Genomic DNA, 23091 nt, shown 5'->3' on the forward strand with positions numbered 1-23091 from the left:
ACTGTATATTCTTGCCTCCTTTGTTATAGATTAGGTGACCAAAGGTACATGGATTTATCTCGGGGGCTATTCCTGACATACATATATCTCTACATATGCAGCACTTTCCTTGGCGCTCTAGTTTGACTCTTGCCATAGCAACATAGCTCTGAAAATAGCCGTAGAAAGGAAATATGATCCACATATGCTATATAAATATGTTTACTCCAGTATTCTTGACTGGAAAAATCCCATGGAAAGAGGAGCCTGTTGGCTACTGTCCATGGGGTTGCAAAGAGTTGGACACAACTGAGCAACTAACTCTATATGAGTTTATATTAATATAAACACACACACACACACACACATATTTGTCCAAATATCAGTGCTTGGAGCCAAATGTCTCACTTGGACTATTTCAATAACCAACTTATTTTCCTGCTTCCATAGTTGGCCTCCTACAATCCATTATCCACAAAGCAGCCTTGATGAGCCTTTGAACATGTAAGCCAAATCATGTTCTCCTCTCCTTAAAACTTTCTAATGCTTTCTATGTCATTCAGAAAAAATTCACTGCCTTCATCATAGCTTATAGGAGATTTGGTTCCTTCTCTGCATCTTTAATCTCATCCTTGTATTCATCCTTTTCTCAAGGTATCTCAGTCTAACTGGCTTTCATGCTGGTCTTCAAACACACTAGGAACACCCCTGCCTCATGGCTCTTGCACATGCTGCACCCACTGCCTGGAATGCTGTTTCCTCAAGTATTCACATGGTTTACATTTCTTCTTTGAATACTCTTGCTTAAATGTCAGCTTAATAAGGAGGTCTTTTCTGACTACTTATCAAACTCTCCCTTGCCTCCTTTTTTTTCTGCTTATAGCCTCTGCTTGTCACTGTCTGTTTTCCTCCATCACATCAGAGAATTTGCCTAATTGGCTTAATTATCTACTCCTCCAGTGCATAGAGGGATCTTCCCAGGTGGTGGTAGTGGTAAAGACCCTGCCGGCCAATGCAGGAGACGCAAAAGTCTCAGGTTCGAGTCCTAGGTTGGAAAGATCCCCTGGAGAAGGAAAAGGCAAGCCACTCTACTATTCTTGCCTGGAGAATTCTATGGACAGAGGAGCCTGGTGGGTTACAGTCTGTGGGGCTGCGACGAGTCAGACTGCGACGAGTCAGACAAGACCGAAGCGACTTAACATACACATTGCATAGAACAATACCTGTCATGTGGTAAGTCATTAATAAGTATTTAACACATTAAAATAATTAAATACTTTGCTAGTTAAAAGTATTTCCTGAAAGAAATGTTCTCAGTCACCAGTGTTAGACATTGATTAAAGGCTTAAATAACTATTAAAATAGAATTTGCCTTTGCCTTAATTATTAATATTTATTTAGTATCCATTGTGGTATTGGTGATTTAGAGAAGAATAGAGTGCATTTCTATTTTCTAGTAAGGGCAGCACATAAAATTTGTACATTATTATGTTACTCAACTTGGTTGTATAAACAGAGATGCTATTATTGTACCCATTTTACAAATGGGAAACTTAATGTTAGAGTGCTTAAATGACTTGCCCAAAGTAATGCAACAAGTTAGTGAGAAGTCCAAGCTTTGCTGCTGATTAGTTTGCATTGCTTTGGACAACTATGCAGATCCCCAAGCACTGTCCTCTTTCCATACCACTATTCTGCACATTCATTGTAGAAGGAAGGTAGCTCACAGGAGAGTGCAGAGGCTTGTTCTTCTAGACATGGGCAGTTAAAGGTACACTACTTTTGAAAATAGAGTACTTATAATTTCATCCCCTGAACCAGTTAGAATTGACTAGGTTAGACATTTAATCTCCAAATCTCAGTAGTTAATAAAATAGTTCTTTTTCATTTGGGCTATAAGCTCAATGTAGGTTATAGGAGGATTTTGTCCACCAGAGTCATTTGGGGCCCTGGGTTGATGGAAGCTGGATACTTGCTTCCACAACCACCAAGGCAGCCAGAAAGTAGGGATGTAGAGCCAATTACCAGCAAGTAAATGTTTCAAACTCCTTTACTTCTTTGTGCCAAAGTTAGTTCCATGGCAACGCCTAACTTCAAGTGTCTGAACTATAAGAGACTGGAATATGAATGAAAACGGTGAGCATTGGTAATGATTCCCACACTCATCCATTGCCAAATACACACACAGACATAGATACACGGATGTATGTAAGTTACTTTTTTGTCTGGGAAGATTACTTGCTTTACAAATCTTTGAAGCAAGCTCAGTGTTTCCAACTTGGACTTATTTGTTGACCTTTTTGGATGAAAATTTCTAAAATCCAGAGGAACAAAGCCAGATAATGATGACAAAGGAATAATTTATTTTTTCCTAGGAGACTTCACCTAACAGTGGCAATATTATCCTCTTATTACACATTGAAATTTGTGCTTACTTCTCAGTTTTTATATTAATCACTTCTAACTTTTATTTGTATGTAGAGCATTTGTTGGTAAAATATTTGATAGAGGGGGAAAAGGAACTGGGTTGTTTTTTGCTATTGCAAATTATTCAAATCATGATCAGTTAAATATTACTCATTCTCTTCAAAATTATAGTCAGAAATATGAGAAATGAATGTAATGCCAAAAAGAGGAACTAAATCATGGTTTATATAGCTTGACCTCCCATAGAAGTAGAACAAGTAGAGAAGTAAGAAAGAACAGAAAGACAATGCTTATAGTACATAGAAAGCAGATGGAGAGATTGACTCTCACAGACTATGTTCCTGAGACATTACAAAGGTAATTTTTTCCTCTAAATAATTTAATTAGAACTATAAAATATAGAATTACATATATCTAGGGATTTAAAAGCACATAACTATAAATTTCAACTTAATTGTAAAGTCATGTGTTAAAAACATTTAAATTACATTTTGCTCTATAAGTTAGAAATAGATAAAATTTTAGTGCTATTTAAAAAATTTTTGGTAATATTTGATTATAATGTTTCAGCGATGAATTTGATAAAAGCAAAAGGAAACTATGAATTGAAGAAATGATATTTGAGATTTTTAAATAGTTTTCTCTTTCGGCTGTACAAAAGTGGCTTCAAATTTTGTCAAAGTTTATGGAGAATTGACATGAGTTTGTTTATCTCATTTTATGCAATACATGTGTTTAGAAAAAGGTGGTTGAACGTATAAGTATTATTTGCAATGTAAGGAATATAATCTATCATCTATCAATCACTTATCTAATTTAAAGAAAGAGCATCAGATAAAAAAGTTATTTTACAGAGTACATTTTTGATAAAGACATATATACATTATAAGTTTTAAATTTTGAAAATTATATTTCCTTAAAATGAGGCTAAATAGATTTGAATTTCATAATTTAAATGCATGACATTTATTTCTCATTAGTTATTGCAGTAAATACACCTGTAACTTAAGTGCTCATTTCATTTATCACACTGAATCTTAGTTCAGATAGCCCTTAAATGGAGAGAAATGAGTTATTTAAAAGTAAAAACTACTAAAATAAAATAAATAAATTATTTGAATTATATATGTATGCTCTGAAACACAGATTGTTCATATTTATAATGATAAATTGTATAATAAATTAGCACAACATTTTATAATCTTTTAAGGTCAAAAATTTAATAACATTTGATTATACCTTTTTGTTACTTCATATATTTAATATGAGCAAATATCAAAAATAATAAAAGCAAGTACAATTAAGCAAAGGCCCTCTTCAGTTCATAATATTAATCATGATTTGTGGAATATTATAAGATAGAATTTGCATTGTTATAGTATGGCATTAGTACTATATATTTATAGCTGTATATAATCATAAAAGAAAGGAGAAATAGCTGTTTATCCATTATTGTTTAAGCAAAGCCAACACAGGTCTTTATAAAATACTTTATAGCTCAGACTTATTTTTTTTCTCCTTTGGATATCATTTAAATTTCCCTCAATGTTTCTTTCACCTTAGGTGGGAATTTTTTAGAAATAGAAAATAAATTTCTTTGAGAACATAATTAAGATATGAATTTGTTAAATTTGTCTAGAAATATATTCAGTTGCTTAAATTACATAAGGCCAACAGGAAAAGGGAATACATACTTCAGAGGTTCGCATAATTTTTCACACAGCGAAATAGTTTGACTTAGTTTAGATATGTCTTCTCTTGTCCATAATGCTCATTTAAAGCTAAAATCTTTAGTTGATATTTCTTGTTGAAAATGAAGGAGAACATAAAGAAATAATCACTAAAAAATACTCAGAAGGCTGTGAAACAAGCCAGAAATATCTTTTAATAGCATTATATTGGAGAAGCTTATGTGACGGATATAGGATTGAATTTCAGAAATAGTTTCTGTTTGCTTATTACCTTTACCCATTCATAGACTTTGTAAAACATTTAAAAAATATTTGTACTTAAATCTGTGAAATTTGAATGGTACTGTTGTTATTTCTTAAAAGACTTGTGAGACAAGAAAAATTATTGAGGGAAAATAGTGATGGGTGTGAACCACATTCATTAATAGAAAAAAAAATGAATGTGTAAAACAGAGAAAGGATTTTAAATGTATATGGAAAAGCATCAGTTATGGAAAGGTGAAATAATTTAAGTATTTGAGTAGTAAGGACTTTCTGAGATCTGCTATGGGTGGCCTAACACAGAGATTGCGACTTTCAGAGAATATGCTTCAAAAATCTTCGGAAATAATTTCTAAAATGTCAGCTGTTGACTAAAATCCTCCCCAGACTTTCTGCTGGTGAGATTAGTGTAATCTTCTCTAGCTCAGAGTAAAAATCACAAAGCTTCTATTAATAGCTAGGAAAAAGCCCCTCCCATTCAGCTTCCTCCAAAGAATGAACAGTTCTCTGTACTGTAGTGCCCAAGCTTACACTGACCAGAAACCTCAGGTTTATCATAGGAACTGCTTGAAAATGATGAAGAGGCAAGAGTCATCATATTTCTTCATAGTGCAAAATAAAATAAAATTTCAGTTCCCCACTCACCGAATCTAGTTGTTTTGTGGTTCGTTCTTCATCCTTTGGGTTACTATTGGATTTACATGGTTCAGGGAAGACACTCTGAGACCTTGTGAGTCTGCAGTGGTCCATTCGAAGGTCCTTGCTGTCAGGGCTCTGCTGTTGCCACGCGCTGTGGGAGACCTGTCACGTCAGGGAGCCAGGTCTACTGCACTGTAGAACTTGCCACCAAACCTCAGGAATCCAGCTACCAGGCATTAGACAATTTGCTTTTTTCATCAACCTTCAGAGGCTTTTCCTTCTCACAGAATCCAGTTTAATGTCATTAAAAGTTTGAGGCTTTTAAAAATAAAACTTTGCTAATTCCCCAGTGCTTAAGGAAAGCTCAACCCTAGCTATTTAATTTTAATCCTGAGGTAGTAGTTTCCTGGGCTCCCCTGATAACTCAGTTAGTAAAGAATCCACCTGCAATACAGGAGACCCCAGTTTGATTCCTAGGTCGGGAAGATCTGCTGGAGAAGGGATAGGCTACCCACTCCAGTATTCTTGGGCGTCCCTTGTGGCTCAGCTGGTAAAAGAATCTGCCTGCAATGTGGGAGACCTGGGTTCGATCTCCTGGAAAAGGGGAAGGTTACCCACTCTAGTATTCTGGCCTGGAGAATTCCATGGACTGTATAGTTCATGGGGTCACAAAGAGTGGGACACGACTGAGTGACTTTGGGACTTCCCTGTAGCTCGGATGGTAAAGAATCTGCCCTTCAGGAGTCCTGGGTTCAATCCCTGGGTCAGGAAGATCCTCTGGAGAAGGAAATGGCAACCCACTCCAGTATTCTCACCTGGAGAATCCAGTGGACAGAGGAGCCTGGTGGGCTACGGTCCATGGGGTCGCGAAGAGTCGGACACGACTGAGCGACTAACACACATACAGTAGTTTCCTAATGTTCTAAAAGAGGAGGTTGTGGCTCAGAAAAATCTTAAAAACTAGTGTATGTTTACATGAATAGTAAATAGGGGACATAGAATTTGAAACAAGCTACCTCATATGTGTCAGATGAAGAATTTAAAGTTGAAAACTAAACAGTGAGTCCTCAAGGAAACTCATGTTTAGTGGAAAGCAGGACAATGGATAGGCACATAAATAAATGCCTTTCTGTGTGATAGAATTTAAAGTGTGTAATAATATTAGGATACAAGTGAGAAAAAGCAGAGAATAGATAATTCAATATGGGGTGCTCAGGTAAGGCTTCTGAGAAGAAGCAAGAGTTTTGAAAGTTTAGAGGAGACAAAGCTTCCAAAAGAGGGGAGAAGTATTTTCAGTATTTTTGCCGCTGTCATCTATCCCCACCTCCACACTTATCTTTATTTTTCCCCATCTGTTTCCTGGTTTCTCTCCCCCTAAACCCTGTTCATTCCTTACAAAATGTATTTTTTCATTACATATTATTTATAATAACTAACCCAGTTGAGTTATGGCTTATATTTTCCTTATTATGTTATTCCAAATGCACTGAATATAGTATGCATTGTATCTATACTGTCGAATTAAAATTCTATTTGTAATGCTGTTTTACTTGCTTTTATGTTCTGAACTGAACATTTAGGATCTTCCCAACTGTCATAAGGGAAGTTAATGGGAGAAATGGGAAGAAAATTAGGAAAAGCAAGTGAAGGCAGAAAAAAGAAGAGAATGGAGAGAGAAAAGACAGGGGAGGGAGCGAAAGAGTGAGATGGAGAGAAAGGAAAAAGAAAAGTTTCTTAAGAACTATAAACAGTGCTAACCTAGTTCTTTTCATGTGCTTGTGAATCTTCTGCATGTGAAAGGAAGGTGTTCTGAGATAGGACATTTTAGGGAATATGATCCAAGGACACAATTTAACGATAGAACATGAGAAAGTATAGGAAAGATCATCTGAGACATGATGGAGGCCTAAGGTATGATATCAAAACTCTTGCTACTATTGGAAGTCCCCAAATTACTTTCTAATTGACAAATTTTAATTGAAGATACTCCAAAATAGGGCTCCCCAGGTGGCTCAATGGTAAAGAATCTGCCTGCAGGGGCCACAGGAGATGTGGGTTTGATCCTTGGGTTGGGAAGATTCCCCTGGAGGAATGGCAACACTCCAGTATTTTTGCTGTGATAATCCCATGGACAGAGGAGCTTAAAGAGTTGGACATGACTGAGAACTGTGAAGTATAAATAAGTATTGAATAGCCTAGTGGTTTTCCCTACTGCTACTCCAAAATAAAGGTTAGTATTTACATACAAAACCAGAGATGAAGATAGAGTGCCAATAAGTCCAACTTATGCTAAGTCTCCCATATGGTCTAAAATGCATGTATGTAACAGAATTACCTGGTCATAGGATATGAATATAACAAAGTATGTTAATAATTTTTTAGTCTAAAACCTTCTTCAGGTACAAATAAGGAGCCAGTAGGAGTCCTGCCTAGATTTCATAGCCTGGGTTCTCTTCCGTTTAAATTGAGGCTTAATTAACATTAACATGGAAAATGTCAGATTTGTGAGCTACACTCAGGAAACATAAAAAGTAAACCCTTGAGAAACCAAGCAGAAATTCTAGAGAATCACAAGAAAGAGAGGGCTACAATTATATGTGACCCGTTTCTACATGGCCAAACTGTTTTAGAGATTCATGGCTGAGGATGGGTAGAGTTATGGGGAAGCCCACATGAAAATAAGTATTTCTCTGGTTTTTAATATCTTGTTTTCCTATGTTTGAAATGTATTTTGCTAATTGTAATCGTAGACGTAGTACTGAACAAAACAAAACAACTCTTTGTTTTAGCCCTCTAAGTAGACCCTGGCAGGCTTGCTGTAGGTTTCAGTAACACTGTAAGAAGTACACCATGGAACTATGTCAACTGTATAGCAGGGAGGTGCCTTTTGTAGAATAGTGCTTTGATATCTTAAATAATGTGATATTTGATCATCCGACTTCCCTTTACCTGGCTAACTTCTATTCATACTCTATTTCTTAGTTTAAACATTAATTCTTCAAGGAAACTCTGATTCCCCAGTAGAGATTAGATCTCCCATTATATATGTTCTTTGGACCGTGTACTTAACATTAATCAAAATGATAAATGTATCAGTCAGGGAAACAGAAATCACACTAGATCGTTCAAGGAAGGTGAATTTGATAGAACAAATTAGTTATACAAGTGGTAAAAGCATTGGTTCCATACTCTGGGTTCTTTTTGAACTAGACTGGGGCCAATTGACAGTGATATGGAAAAAGGGGGATTTGCGGGCTGTGCTTAGGAACTGTAAAAGTAAAGTGAGGTAACCTAGATTGGGAGTGTGTTTTTGACTTCTTTGGTGCCTACCAGAGTGCTAGAACTGCCAGAGGGGACACTTTAGCCTGGACCACTATAGCTGAGTTAGGGAAATCAAGAGCCAATTATGGGACCTCAGAAGAGTCACAGCCACTTTCAGAGACACCACCACAAAGAAAGCAAAGAGGAATAAATGCCCAATAGGGAGGAAGACCCAAGACTTTCCCTCTCCTGCCACCTTCCAATATTATATCAATTCCTCTTATCAGCCAAACCTAACTGGAAGTCAGTTAGCAAGGAATTCTGGGAAATATATTTTCTGGGGGGTCTCTGGTCCCCTGTAGATACAGCACAGAGCATGGAAGAAAGTGATTGACCTCAGACAAATAATTAATGCTAGTACATGCCAGGAGCCGGTGTGAGGAGCTCCACCCATGGCAAAGGTCATGAAGAAGGAGGCTCGGCATACGCAAAGGTGGGATCGAGCCTCAGGAGTCCCCCTGGATATTCTTGAGCATCTGCCCCCCAAAACCAGAGTCTGCCTACTTTACTGCTTTGTGCTCTCACCTCTGACTTTACTGGGGGCTGTCCCCCACCACCATCTCGCTCTCTCTGATAAAGAGTTAACTTACAGCTCCAGTTAATAAGTTCCTGGGCATTAGGAGTGTTTAAATCCAAACCCCTTAGATAGCTCTCTAACTTGCCTGACAAGTTTACCCGGACTCCTACAGCTATGTATACGATTGTTTACAGTCTCCCAGCCTCGAGAGGCATGGGAAGCTTAAGATATTCAAATAGCTTAGAGCCTCTCAGAGAGTTAGAAACTGTCAGAATAAAACTAGTAAAAGATTTCATTGATGAGCCAATGCTTGCTGCCAAGTTTCCACATCCCCTGTTTTGTATCCTTGAATGTGTATTAATTAATATAGTTGGTATGTAGAAAAAATAAGTCGTGGCCTTGGTGTTAGCAACTTTAGACCCTTAAGGTAATAAATTCTTTCCTTTGTTGTAAACCCACTGCACTTCTGCCCTATAGGAATGCAACTTTATCTAACACCTTCGGAGGATGGCGCCAAACCTTAAAATAATTACTCTTAGAGAAAATAAGTCTTATGGATTGACAAACCTTTGCCAAGAGTCATAAAATGTTAATAGGCCTTCTGGCCAGAAGATGATGTAAATCACCTAAACCATTTGTATAAGATAAATTTGCAGGCAAGAAACCCTGGTTTCGATAAGGATCAAAGACTGCTGACTTTGCATGATTTCACATCCCCTATTATGCTCTACGTGCAACTTAGGGTATAAAAGTCCCTGTTGAAAATAAAGCTATGGGCCTTGCTCACCGAAGCTTGGTGTCCCCGTGTCATTCTTTCTTGTTTCCTTTTCCTCCTTTTCTCTTCTGTTCTTCCTTCATGCCAAAATAATTTGGAACATGGGGGTCCTCTGCGACCACTTATTTGCCTGGGCTTCTAAGACCCACTTGAGAAGGTGCCTAAGGTGGGGCACCTTCTGATATTCGAGAGGGCTCCTGCGGCCTCCGTGGTCAGAGCAAGTTTGGTGTCACGAACTTTATTGATTTCCCACGTAAACCAGTTATTATTGAGCATCTAATAAATCTCTCAGCCTTTGCTATCCCTTAATCGCCGACGTAGTCATCCTGAGGGAATCCCTGGATCCAACCGGGGCTGGACCCCAGCAAGTATACTAAACAAGTATATATTAATTAATGCTATTATCAGGGTAATGTTAATCTCTCCAGGTATTGTCATTTCCATGGGTTAAGAATGTATTTGCCTTATTCACTAATATATTACCAACACATTTCATAGTGCTTGGCCCATAAAAGGTTTTGAATAAATAAAAAAATACATGGATGAATATTGTTATTGCCTCCATACTTTCAAGAGTCATGATCTCCACTGAGAGTTATGTGCTCCTTCCAATGCCACTGTGAATAAGAGCTCTGTGATGTACCAAGAGATAATAAGGCCTCCATCTGAACTAAGCAGGGTCATAGAGGTGTGAGAGAGGAAGGAAAGGAAGGATATTAGTAAGTGACAGACTTTCAGGTTAGAGATTTCAGTTTATAAAATTTTCTTCAGCCTGTCTTAACTGCTTTATCTGTCTCACCCTCACACCTTGTAGGCCATTCCAGGACATGTATCTACTTGGGAAGATTTTTGTCAGAAATGGGAAGATAGGCACCATATAAAGAATGGTCACTGTAGATCAAAACTATTAACTAGAATTAAATGATGATCTTCCTAATGTCTATTGTTGGACAGTGTTTAGTGAACACTGTGTTGTTTAATATTATGCTAGGGCAGAATCACTCTTCTCTCCTTATGGTTTCATCTAATCCTCTGCTTCAAGGGATGGGCCACAGATGAAAGCTTTCAAAACCTAGAAAACGTTTTTATTTCCCTTTTCCTTCTGTGACTCTAATTACATGTATATTAGTCCACTTGAAGTTGTCTCATAGCTCACTGGTAATCCCTTAATTTTTTCAGACTTGTTCTGTTAGTTTAATTTTGAATCGTTTCTGCTATTATGTTTTAAATTCACTGATCTTTCCTTATGTAGTGTCAAATCTGCTTTTAATCCTGTTTTTTTTTTTTAAACTTCAATATATATTTTGTTTGGTTTGCTAAAACAGTAAAGGAACAGAGAGCATTTTTTTTCCCTTTGTCTAAATATTGCTAATCACTATGGGTAAGGCAAATGATCATAGGTAGAATGAAAAACACAAAACAAGCAACTACAACTATAAAAACTATAACACCACAGGAATAGAATATAGCCAGTTTATCACTGTTACTTAATTTGCTCAAAGGATAGGAATATGAGGGCTATTTGTCCAACCTGTTTGTGTTTTCTGGTTGCAAGCTTCTCCACTTGTCAGGTTTGGATTTTTATTATCCAGAGTAAATTTTATTTTAGACATTATATTTTCCTTTTCTAGAATTTAGAGTTAGATCTTTGGTGTTAATAATATCTCTCAGGCCTCTCTCTCCTTAATAGGCTCATTCGTTCTTCCACCCTCTTGAACTTATAGAGCATGGTTGTAGCAGTTGCTTTAACACGCTTTTTACTGTTGCTGTCATTTGCAGCATTCATTGGTCTGCTTTTATTAAATTAGTTTTCCCACACTGTTGTTCATATTTAACTACTTGTTTGTAATTTTTGATTGGATACCAAGCATTGTGAGTATTGGCATTTTTAGTGATTTTTAGAAACATTCTTGAGGTTTTCTCTGGGATGAACTTAAGCTGCTTGGGAACATATTGATTCTTTCACAACTAGCTTTAATTTTTGCCAGATGGAATCAAAGCTGTCTTTAGTCTAGGGCTGTGTATGGGTGTGTTAGTCGTTCAGTTGTGTACAACTCTTGCGACCGCATGGACTGTGGCCCTCCAGGCTCCTCTGTCCATGGAATCCTCCAGGCAAAAAGACTGGAGTGGGTTGCCATTCTCTTCTCTAGGGAATCTTCCCAATCCAGAAATCCAACCTGGGTCTTCTACATTGCAGGCAGATTCTTTACCAACCGAGCCAAGTCTAGGGCTAATTTGTCCCAAATTAGGAAGGCAATACCCTTCTAGTACCCTTCCTGATGCTCTTGTGCATTTTCTACCCTGGCTTTTGGGATTATGAACCATTTCTAGCTTTGTGTGATCTCTAGACATTATTCCTACTGCTTCTTTACAAAAGTTCATTGCTCAGCCAAAGGTAGTTTGCTTATACTCTGATCAGTACTCAGCAGGTCTCTAGGGCAACTCTGTGCCTCAGGAGCTCTCTCTTTTTGTAGCTCTTTTTGCTGTGGTGGCTCTTCTCTGCCATGCAAATTCTAACTGCCTTGGCCTCTCCAGATTCTTGTCTCTGTCTCTTCAATTCAGAGAGAACTCTGGGCTCTGTTTGGATTCTCTCTCCTTGTGTTGTGGTTTGGAAACTCTCTCCAGGAAGTAAGCTGAAACAACCATAGAACTTAAATAATTTATATCCCTTCTCTCAGGGATCACTGCTTTCTTCTGCCCTTTGTTCAGTGTCTGAAAATCATTGTTTGGTATATTTTGTTTTAATTTTTAGTTATTTAAGATACAGGTGTAAATCTGGTCCTTGTTCTTCTATATTAGCTGGCAGGGAAAGTCCTTGACATTTTTTCCAAACTAAAGCTCATGAATACATTGTTCATAAATGCTATATTTTAAATTCAAAGTTTAATCTAGGTACACTTGTAGAGATTGGAGTATTACTTTGCACGAACACTTGAAAAGGTTTTAATACATATTTTTGACAAAATTACCAGAAAGGCCTATATTTATGTTTGAATTATTCTATTTCTTACATTGGGAACTAATAAAAACATTTTCCAGGAATTTAATCTTTGCTGAAGTCTAATGCTTACTGAATTATCATGGATGTCTTGGTGAAAAAAATACTAAAATTCAGTGAAACAAATCAATTCAGATTTTGTTGTGAACTAACTAAATGGGTGACTGTATAGTATCTTGCACTACAGGTGTTCATTCACTATTTCATCCATCAAAAATGCAAATCTTCCAATTATGAAAATTTGTATGATGATATAAAGAGACAAGTACATTTGTCCTGCTGAATAAAAGAAAATTTCATCGTAACAAGTTTTCATTCTTGTTGAAAAAAACAAACCGTGCTAAGGAGAAAAATTCAATTAGAGAGTAAAAATTTCAAAAGCTAACAACAAATGAAAATATTTTGTGTTCAGATAAATGTTAGAAAAAATCTATTTTGAATTTAAATAAGATTCATCAGTCAATCTTTCAAAAGAAATTCAGACTTTGTCACACATTTATTCATTTTCATGTGCTAATAATGGTGCATTTGGAATGCTGCACAAAACTTGCATTATTTTCAAAGGAAATAAATGAAAATATTGTAGTTTGAATAAAATAATGTTTAGAAGTTGTAATTTTAAAACCTCAAATGTTGATTTTATATTATTAATTATACTCACTTTTAAAAGAGATGCATATCAAAATTAATGTTTAGCAAATTAAGCTTTGAGCCAAGAAATCATATATCATAAGGGCTTTATTTCTATATGAACAAATATAATTTGAGTTTGAGTCAAACCCACATGTTTTCCAATCATCCTTACTCTACCTCTGAATGCTAATATGAGAACACAAAAACTCTGCTCATGAATTTTTAATGTTAGTTTCACTTCCAGTTAACATAGTATTAAAATAGTATTCCCCTAAATATACACTCTACAAGAAAGTAATGTGATAGCAATAAAAATGCAAACATATTCTCTAAACATATAGACACCAAGGTAGTTGTTGTTGTTTTTATTGTTGTTGTTTTAATATTATCTTTAACCATTTGTATATCACCATGTGAGTGCAGTGGTGTAGTTTTTGAGCAGAAAGGTGAGCTGTGAATTTTTTTTCTCTTTAAGACCATTGAATCATAGTTCTAATGACTCTAAAATAAAATTTAAAGACAAGGAAGTTCATTGTATTCAGTATTGTAATGGAGGCCCCAGAGGATATAATTTATCCCTTGACTTCAAATTTAAAAGCAGATTTAATTATTTTTATTATAAAACTAATTCGTGTGTATCATTGAAAAATTTAAAACCAAAAAGAAGTTGGGAGTTGGAAAGTCATAGTTTCACTACCCACAGAAGAGGAGCTTTAACAGAAGTAAGGTCTTCTGATTAATAATAAGCAATTTTAAGTAAGAGACAGAGATTAGTAGTAAACTATAAAAATTAAACAAGGTATAACAAAAAAGAAACTTTAGACTAAATGTGACAAATGTTTTGGTCTGTTGGAATGTGTAATTATTTGGATTTTAAAAGTCAACTTAATGTCTAAAGTCTGGAATTAATTTACTTGGTGGGGAATCAAGACAGGGAGGAGGAAATTTTTTGAGTTAGTCTGATTTCCATCTGGTTGCACATTGGCTGTTGTAAAGGAATTACAGTGTGAATGCCCCATTACTTAGAGGCAAGACATAATATTTGAGGAGTTAATGGTGAATTACTGAGTTCAGTACCTCTTAATGTCTTTTTTCCAGTTCTTTATTGTCCCAAGACTGAAAAAGTTATATAAATTTTTGTTGAGTGTAGAATGTGGGAATTGGGAGAATGAGAGAAAAGCATGAATTTTTCTGTTGAAATTTGAAGATATCCCCAAATATAACATCAAATGTATTATTATTTGGAAATAACTCTGAAAGGCTCTATTGATCCTTCCAACTTGAGAAATGATGATGCTTGAATTTGTACATACATACATACACCAGTCATATACTCTCCTTACTTGTGTGCTATTCTTTACACAGTATAATAGTTGATATTAATTATTTATAATCCTCAAAATTGGATATTATTATTGATTTATTTCCGTAATTTCTTCTTCTTTGATTGTAGTTGATAATAGTCTCTTTTATTTATTTAATGGTAACAAGTAAACTCATTTTGTAGGCTTCTGATCATTATGAGGTTAACCATTTTTGAGAGTCTGAGTTGGCAGTTTCTTGATTTATATCTTAGTTCTTATTTATAGTTGTTTGATCCATTAGTGTTTGATGGCTTTTCACTGTGAGCCAACCTTGAAGCATTAACTGTGAGACTTTTTGAGATATGTTAAGGTGAGTTTACCTATATGTATGCTTTTGCTAGGAACTTGTGTTTCCTACCAAACCGGGATCACTTTAATTGACATTTCCAGATATGGGTATTTTGGACCATAGAGACAGCCTGATTTTTCTGAGACAGGCTTGCGGTTAGGAAAGGAAGACCATTACATTTCTCTAACCTCTCTCTGCTCTCCACTCAGAGATAAAGCTGTGGCATACAAGTGTCTCTACAGGCTCTATAAACAGGGCAGTTTCTTTCAGGGACTGACCACAGTGTCCTTTCTTCAGGGGTTCTGACTTTGGTGAACTTTTTTTGATTGACTTAGGTCCTAGACCTTTGTCTCTCTCCCCCAGCTGTGAGCCTTTCAAATTTTGATCATTAGTTTGTCAGGGATTGGCAAATAGTCCTGGACAGACTCCTACTCTGGAGTTTATTTCCTCTGAGTATGCAGTTTTTTTGTGTTTCTGGTGGTTGAAGAATTTCTTAATTGTCTCCTCTTGCTCAGATAGACATTAAAGTGATTTCTAAAAATGCTATTCACTTGTATTAGGTATATTACACTGAAAGATTTTTCACTTGATTTCTTGTCCTTCATAGTGCCAGAAACAATTCAAATTTCAGTGTTTTATCTTGTTCATAATTTAAAATTTGTTTTTCTCCATTTTATTTTGAATTTGAATATATAAAAAAATTGATAATGACTGATTTTTATCATGTATTATACTTGAATCTTGAAATATTGCTTTTTGAAATGTCACAGAAATTAAGGTACTTCAATTTGTAAGCAACTTGAGAAGTTTTGCCTACACTAGAATTATTAATACCTTGTTTTAGTGGGTGTTATGGGTATTTCTAAGACAAAGTTACTGAGGAATACTGTGTGTAGACCTAAATTAATCCAAAATAACTTTATTTCCTGTAAGTATTTATGAAACTGAAACTACTTGAGACCTGATTATAGCTCCTGCCTCTAATAAATAAAAACTTCATTTTTGGCTTTGGAGTCTTAGTACTTAGTTGGAAATACCCTATTTCTAAGAATTGCCTGTAATCATTGAGTCCAGAGCATTTACAGGATGTGAGTCTAGCAATTATGATATTCTATATACATGTAGAAAAGGAAGTGGGCTCTGTGGTGGTATTTTTTGGGTGATGCCTGCTGACCAAATGATTCCCTCCTCTTTTTAACTGTGGCTCAGCAATGACAGTTTTAGCCACTTTACATATACAGCAAAAGCAGGAGTGACTATCTTCAGATAGTTCAGGGAAAGGGCAGGATTTATAGATATCAGCCTGCTCTCTCCTTAGCATGGATTTGATGGTAAGATAAAGTAAATGTCATTTCCCAAGGTTGAGAGCCTAGGGGGAAGAGATTTCGGGCAGATATATTTCTAGGGAAAGAAGAGGAATCAATTTTACCTTGTTTGGACAATTTACTGTTGTGAAAGAATAAGCAGCCAGAATTTTCTAAGATCAGAGGAAAATGGGTAATTAGTAGTAGTATGTAATTTTTTTGTAGTTATTTTTACTTTTTTTGCCGAAGTAAACCAGGATTGCAGTTTTTCCTAGCAATATAATTTTTTAATTAAACTTTTTATTTTGTTTTGGGGAATAGTCAATTAACAATGTTATGATAGTTTTAGGTGAACAAGGAAGGGACTCAGCGATACATATACATGTATCCATTCTCCCCTAAACTCCCCTCCCATCCAGGCTGCCATGTAACATTAAGCAGAGTTCCATGTGCAAAACAGTAGTAGCTCCTTATTGGTTATCCATTTTAAATATAGTCATGTAAACATGTCCAACTCCCTAGCTATCACTTCCCTCCATCTTTCCTCCCAGCAACCATGAGTTCATCCTCCAAATCTATGAGTCTCTTTCTGCTTTGTAAATAAATTGTTTTGTATCATTTCTTTTTGGATTCCACAGAGATGTCATACGATATTTCTCTTTCTCTGTCTGACTTACTTCACTCAGTATGACCATCTCTAGGCCCATCCACGTTGCTGCATATGGCATTATTTCATTCTTTTCAATGGCTGAGGAAATTCCATTGTGTATATCTTCTTTATGCATTCATTCCTCTGTTGATGGACATTTAGGTTGCTTCCGTGTCTTGGCTATTGTGAATAGTACTGCAGTAAGCACTGGGGTGCATGCCTAGCAATACAATTTTTATTAGGCAAAAAGTCCTCCACAAAATCAGTTAGGCAGGTTAGGCAAAAAAATTGGTTAGGCAGGTGGAGACAGTAGCAGAATCTTTTTCCTAAAGGTCAACCAGGTACATTGGTTGATGAGTCGGCTCTGTCATCTCAAATGTGTTTCTGTTTCTGGCCCAAGACAGTTGTTCCAGTGGTCATCATTTTCCAGTCAATGAGAAAAGAGGAAAATTCAGGATAGGCTGCTTGTCTGAAGGAGATAATGCTAAAGTTGCATGCATCCATTTCATGTACATAATATTAGTCTGAACTCAGTCATATAGTCACACCTAGCTGCAAAAGAAGCTAAGAAGTGAAAGCTTGAGCTTGACAACCATGTACCCATCCAAAACCCAGACGCTACTGTAAAAGAACGGAGAAGAAAGAATACTGGGCTACAATCAGTGGTCTGTGCTACATTTACGCTTGGCATTAAAGTGTTTATTACTGTTAGCTAAGAGACGTTTTTTAAAAATTAAAATAATAGAAACATGCTTGGCTGGCCAAAACAAAAATGGAGAACGTATTATAAAGACACAGAGAGCTCAAGTGTGAGAATGCAGCTGGACCTCAGGAAGAGACTAGAAACAGGAACTGGAAATTGTCACGATCCTCCCATGTCTGCATCTCTGCTTCTTTCTGCAGTTTTGATTTGTTCTGTTGCCGTAGCCTGCCTTTTTGTAATTGTCAGGCCACATAAAGAAAAGAACATGCAGAGTCCCAGAGGTAACCTGCGAAAATTCCAGCAGTATGCAGAACTCATTTGGCTTCTCTGAATCCCATTTCCAGGTTTGGATTCTGGGTTGGGGAATTTGGTCCAACTAGGGTCAAGTCTCTACCTCTGTCCACTTAACTGTGGCAAAGAGGTATTGAATGATGCAATTGCAGCTGGTAGAGCCCCACGATGTGTGGGGATGCATTCTGCAAAATAAGATGGTGCTCCTTAGAATGTGTCCACAATGCCAGCCTTATTAGTCTTCATAGAAATCCAGCACTTCAAAGAGAGCCCTTATCTTTTGTGCCTAGCTCTTCCAGTTTACTGATAAAGTGAGTGCTCCTAGGGACAAGCAGAATTCATAGCAAATTCTCATCAGTTGGGAGTTGTGAAGAAAAGGAAGAATTACTTCTGAAGATGTACATTTTCTCACTGTATGGTCAGTCTTTGCATCACAGAAAATTGTGCTTGAGGAAAAAGAGCAGCTCTGCAGCTGTCAGTTGGTAGCTAACCTGATTCTAACCTGATTCTTTAACAGCTAAGGCATGGTGTTCTGTTTATCTTAAACAGCACCAGCACGTGCTGAGGTCACTCTGGGATCAAATAGAACGAAACAAAAACCAAACCCACAACAATGGCCAAACAACTCCCTCTAATGGCTAACAGGAATGACTACATTTGTTAACCAATTTAAGGTTTAGATAATCTGTGTTTTCCCTGATTCCTATACTGGTATCCAACCAATGAATTATCCTGATAACATTCAATCTAAAACTAAGAATGCGTCTTTGAACTGTTCTTAAAAATCACCTAACACAAGCCCAATCCCTCTAACCAGCTCCCTGTAGCACCCTTGAACTGAGGTGTTTCCTAGTTCCCCATGGAACATGGTCTCTCTGGATACAGCAAGTAATTAATCTAGCTTAGTTTGACTGTAGCATAGTCCTAGGTTGGTGATGCATCTCTAAGGCATCTGACTGAAAGAAAACCAACAAAACAAAACACTATAAACGCACAAGTACATACAGAGACTCTTTGTCCCTTTGAACTTCTGTACAGATGTACTGCGCATGTTTTTAGGCTGGTGAGTTGGTTTGTTTGGAAGATGATTGCTTGTGTCCGTGCTCATTCGCTTCAATCCTGTCCAAGTTTTTGCCACTCTGTGGACTGTAGCCTGCCAGACTCCTCTGTCCAGGCAAAAGTACTGGAGTGGGTTGCCATTTCCTTCTCCAGGGGATCTTCCCGACCCAGGGATCGAACTTGGATCTCCTGCATTGCAGGCAGACGCTTTACCCTCTAAGCCACCAGGGAAGCCAAATACCAATTCAAGCAATAGCTTGAATTGCTCCAGCTCCCTTTCACAGTTCCAGATATTTAAAATTACTCAAGTAATTTAAGTTTGGAAATGACAATTAGTCTTTAAATTTTTACTTTTATTCACTGCATCATGACTAACTGATATACCCCTCCTGTGAATTCCTGGAAAAACTGCAGCATGCACTTACCCTGCAGTATTAATTAGCATCTAACAGGTATGATTCTGTTTATGTACTTGTGTAATTTGTTGACTGTAAATTTCAGAGAGTATTGACCACATTAAGAGGGTTTCTCCTAAGTGTCTCACAGGGCTTGATACTTTACACAGAGTAATTTTTTGAATAAATATGTGGCTGATATCTGGATGCTGGGAAAACTCAATGCCAGGCTGGAAAGGACACTAGATTACAAGTGCCTTGAAGGCATCAGTTCAGTTCAGTTCAGTCTCTCAGTTGTGTCCCACTCTTTGCAACCCCATGGACTGCAGCACGCCAGGCCTCCCTGTCCATCACCAACTTCTGGAGCCTACTCAAACTCATGTTCATTGCTTCGGTGATGCCATCCAATCATCTCATCCTCTGTCGTCCCCTTCCCCTTCCGCCTTCGATCTTTCCCAGCATCAGGGTCTTTTCCAGTGAGTCAGTTCTTTGCATCAGATGGCCAAACTATTGGAGTTTCAGCTTCAGCATCAGTCCTTCCAATGAATATTCAGGAGTGATTTCCTTTACGATGGACTGGTTGGATCTCCTTGCAGTTCAAGGGACTCTCAAGAGTCTTCTCCAGCACCACAGTTCAAAAGCATCAATTCTTCAGCACTCAGCTTTCTTTATAGTCCAATTCTCACATCCATACCTGACTACTGGAAAAACCAAAACTTTGACTAGATGGACCTTTGTTGGCAAAGTAATGTCTCTGCTATTTAATACGCTGTCTAGGTTGGTCATAACTTTTCTTCCAAGGAGCAAGTGCCTTTTAATTTCGTGGCTGCAGTCACCATCTGCATTGATTCTGGAGCCCCCCAAAATAAAGTCTGTCACTGTTTCCATTGTTTCCCCATCTATTTGCCATGAAGTGATGGGACCGGATGCCATGATCTCAGTTTTTTGAATGATGAGTTTTAAGCCAGCTTTTTCACTCTCCTCTTCTGCTTCCATCAAGAGGCTCTTTAGTTCTTCGCTTTCTTCCATAAGTGTGGTGTCATCTGCATATCTGAGGTTGTAGATAGGTCTACCAGCAATCTTGATTCCAGCTTGTGCCTCATCCAGTCCAGCATTTCTCATGACGTATTCTGCATATAAGTTAAATAAGCAGAGTGACAATATGCAGCCTTGACGTACTCCTTTCCCGATTTGGAACCAGTCTGTTGTTCCATGTCCAGTTCTAACTGTTACTTCTTGACCTGCATACGGATTTCTCAGGAGGTAGGTCAGGTGGTCTGGTATTCATATCTCTTTAAGAATTTTCCACAGTTTGTTGTGATCCACACAGTCAAAGGCTTTGGCATAGTCAATAAAGCAGAGGGCATAGATTGTGTCATATTCACAACATTATGAGACTGCTTTCTAAATATTGGCTAAATGATGGAAAGACTGCAATGGTATTATCTCTAGAGTGTATATAGTCTGGTGAGGGGCACAAATGGGAAGGGGAAATTGAAAATAGTTTTCACCTGATATATCATTTGCCTCTAAGTCTAGGTATGTGGACTACCATATCTGTTTAAGTAATACATTTAAAATAGTTATTGCTATTCATGTACTATAAAACACTGCCAATATGTCATTGCTTTAGTTTATATTGCATATAGCTTCTTTCATTATTATTTGTTTTAATGATATAATACCTGCTGTGACTATATTTTTAGAACATTCCTTCTATTGCCTCATGTCCCCAGCATAAATATTGTACTGGCTCTCCTTTGCTTTTTAAATCAGTGGACCTTTTCCTCTTAAACCCCCACAATCCAGTCTACTGGAGGCTATGTCCATTCTGTCCAAGTGCTTCTGAATTCCTGGTTCAGCTAGTTTCTTTCTGTCTTTGGCTTATTCAATGGTCATTTTTGTATCTGTGCCCTTTCACTTGATGATTTCTCATCTGGTCTCTCCTTTTGCCTCCTATTTTCCCTCCCAGTTTGATGAATGCTTTAAGATTTAGTTCAAGCCTCCACTTCTCTCTAATCCCTTCTTTTCTAGGACACAAATATAGTTTCCTGTGAAATTACCATAGTAATTCTTCCCAGGATCCCATAGGTTATTACTAAATTGTTTTCTAGTTGTTTCTTATGATTGAATTGACATTCCTAACCCTGATAATTAACTAAATAAATTCAGGGCTCAACGGTTTAAACTCTTCTTTATGACATTACCTCTATTCTTGGCATGCTTCTAAATAATAACAAAATGCTATAGTGATGAAAAGTGAGCTTTAATCAAAGAAAGCATGATCAAGAAGTGGCTCTTGAATGGAGAAGGTTTGTTGAAAGGCTGGCGACACGTTGGGAAGCGGTGAGAATGGTCCATTGTTCCAACACCATACGGGAAGAAGTGCTGGGCAGTGAATGGAGCTGTCAACTCTGGTTAGACTTGGTCATTGTTCCCGAGAAGCTGGTGTTAGCTCCGAGTAAGAGATAATTCATCAGAATGCTCTTGTACTTTTTCTCTCTCTTGCTCTGGGGCAGAAACTATTCTACTTCACAAGCTGAACTTTTTACCTCTTGCCCTGCGAGGCAGAAACACGCTGCCTGAGTGCTTCCATTTGGAGACACCTTGTAGGAATCCTTATTGAATTGCTTTAGAAGAGTAGATTCTCAGTCCTCTAGGGCAGCCATCTGCCACAGCAACCCCAGAGGGTATTATTTTTCAGTCAGAGGCAGAAGCCTCCTGTAATATGGGCTCACTGGGTTTTGGGGGAGAAAAAGACTGCATTTTGCAAGCCTAGTTCTAATTGAACATCCCCACATTGCAATTATTATTGTATTTCAGTCTTGTAGCCTTTGTTATCGAGGTTTTTGTGTGAGTTAGGAAGGAACGCTTTGGGTGACTGTTCAGGCTTTTACATTTTTTCTTTAATTTATTAAAGTTCAAATTAAACAAGGCTCCTGCTGTTACCACAGTTTTCTGAACTATTTTGTGTAAATGTTATTCACCCTTTGAAACCAATACAATTAAAAGTTGTGTTAAGAGTTGTTCTTTTCAAGGCTATGAACTTTTTCTCTAAGGATTTTGAATTTGTTTCAAGTCTTTGATTTCTTCAATGCGTTTCAGAAAAGAAGATATACATCTTCTTTAATTGCTTCTCAAATTGGCAAAGTTATATTCTGTCTCTTAGACAAAGATCTTTAAATGATTGCATTTCTCTGTAGATTAGCAGCTTGTTAATTTTCAGGATGAAATGCACTCAGGAATAAAAATCACTTGACAAAGTATCTCAGGAACTCACTTCAAAAGGAAACAGTAGATGCAGATTCTAACAAGGCCCCATCTGAGATCAGAGCTTCTGTATGACGCACTGGGGACATCTAGTGGACAAAAAGTCAGAATGGAACATGAAATTACATCCAAGGATGATCCTCACTTTCAAATAGCATACTTAAAAAAAAAAAAATCAGGAAAAATGTCCCTCCTATACCAAAATCAGTATACTTGCTCTGAAGATAAGATGTTAGGTTAATTTGAAGTGTTTTCAACTTTGTATATTATTTTGACCTATTTATGAATATAATGGCTTATCTTGTTTGATTAATCTGCTATAGTTTATTGTGGCACTGTTAGATGTTAATTTAATACAGTTTACATGTAGAAGGAGATATCTTACAATCAACCTGAGAAAGAAGATTTACATAGAACAGATGAACCATTGATTAACTATTTGGCTAGTTATGTAATTTTCTGAAAGCCTATCTGGATCTCTTTTCTTTCAAGATAGGGGCTTAAAAAAATGTTTTCTTCTGGTTTG

At 37.0% G+C, this 23091-nt stretch overlaps 1 protein-coding gene across 1 annotated transcript in view; it reads left to right on the forward strand.

The window, feature by feature from the left end:
- The first annotated feature begins 2668 nt into the window (after window positions 1-2668).
- The window catches only part of TFEC (transcription factor EC), a 222088-nt gene continuing 201665 nt past the window's right edge, over window positions 2669-23091 (forward strand). Inside the window, exon 1 of the mRNA XM_044946639.2 lies at window positions 2669-2763. The gene's annotated coding sequence lies outside the window, so the exon portion shown is untranslated. The remainder of the gene's footprint in view (window positions 2764-23091) is intronic.

This window comes from Bubalus bubalis, chromosome 8 (assembly GCF_019923935.1).
Source record: "Bubalus bubalis isolate 160015118507 breed Murrah chromosome 8, NDDB_SH_1, whole genome shotgun sequence".
NCBI classification, from domain to species: domain Eukaryota; kingdom Metazoa; phylum Chordata; class Mammalia; order Artiodactyla; family Bovidae; genus Bubalus; species Bubalus bubalis.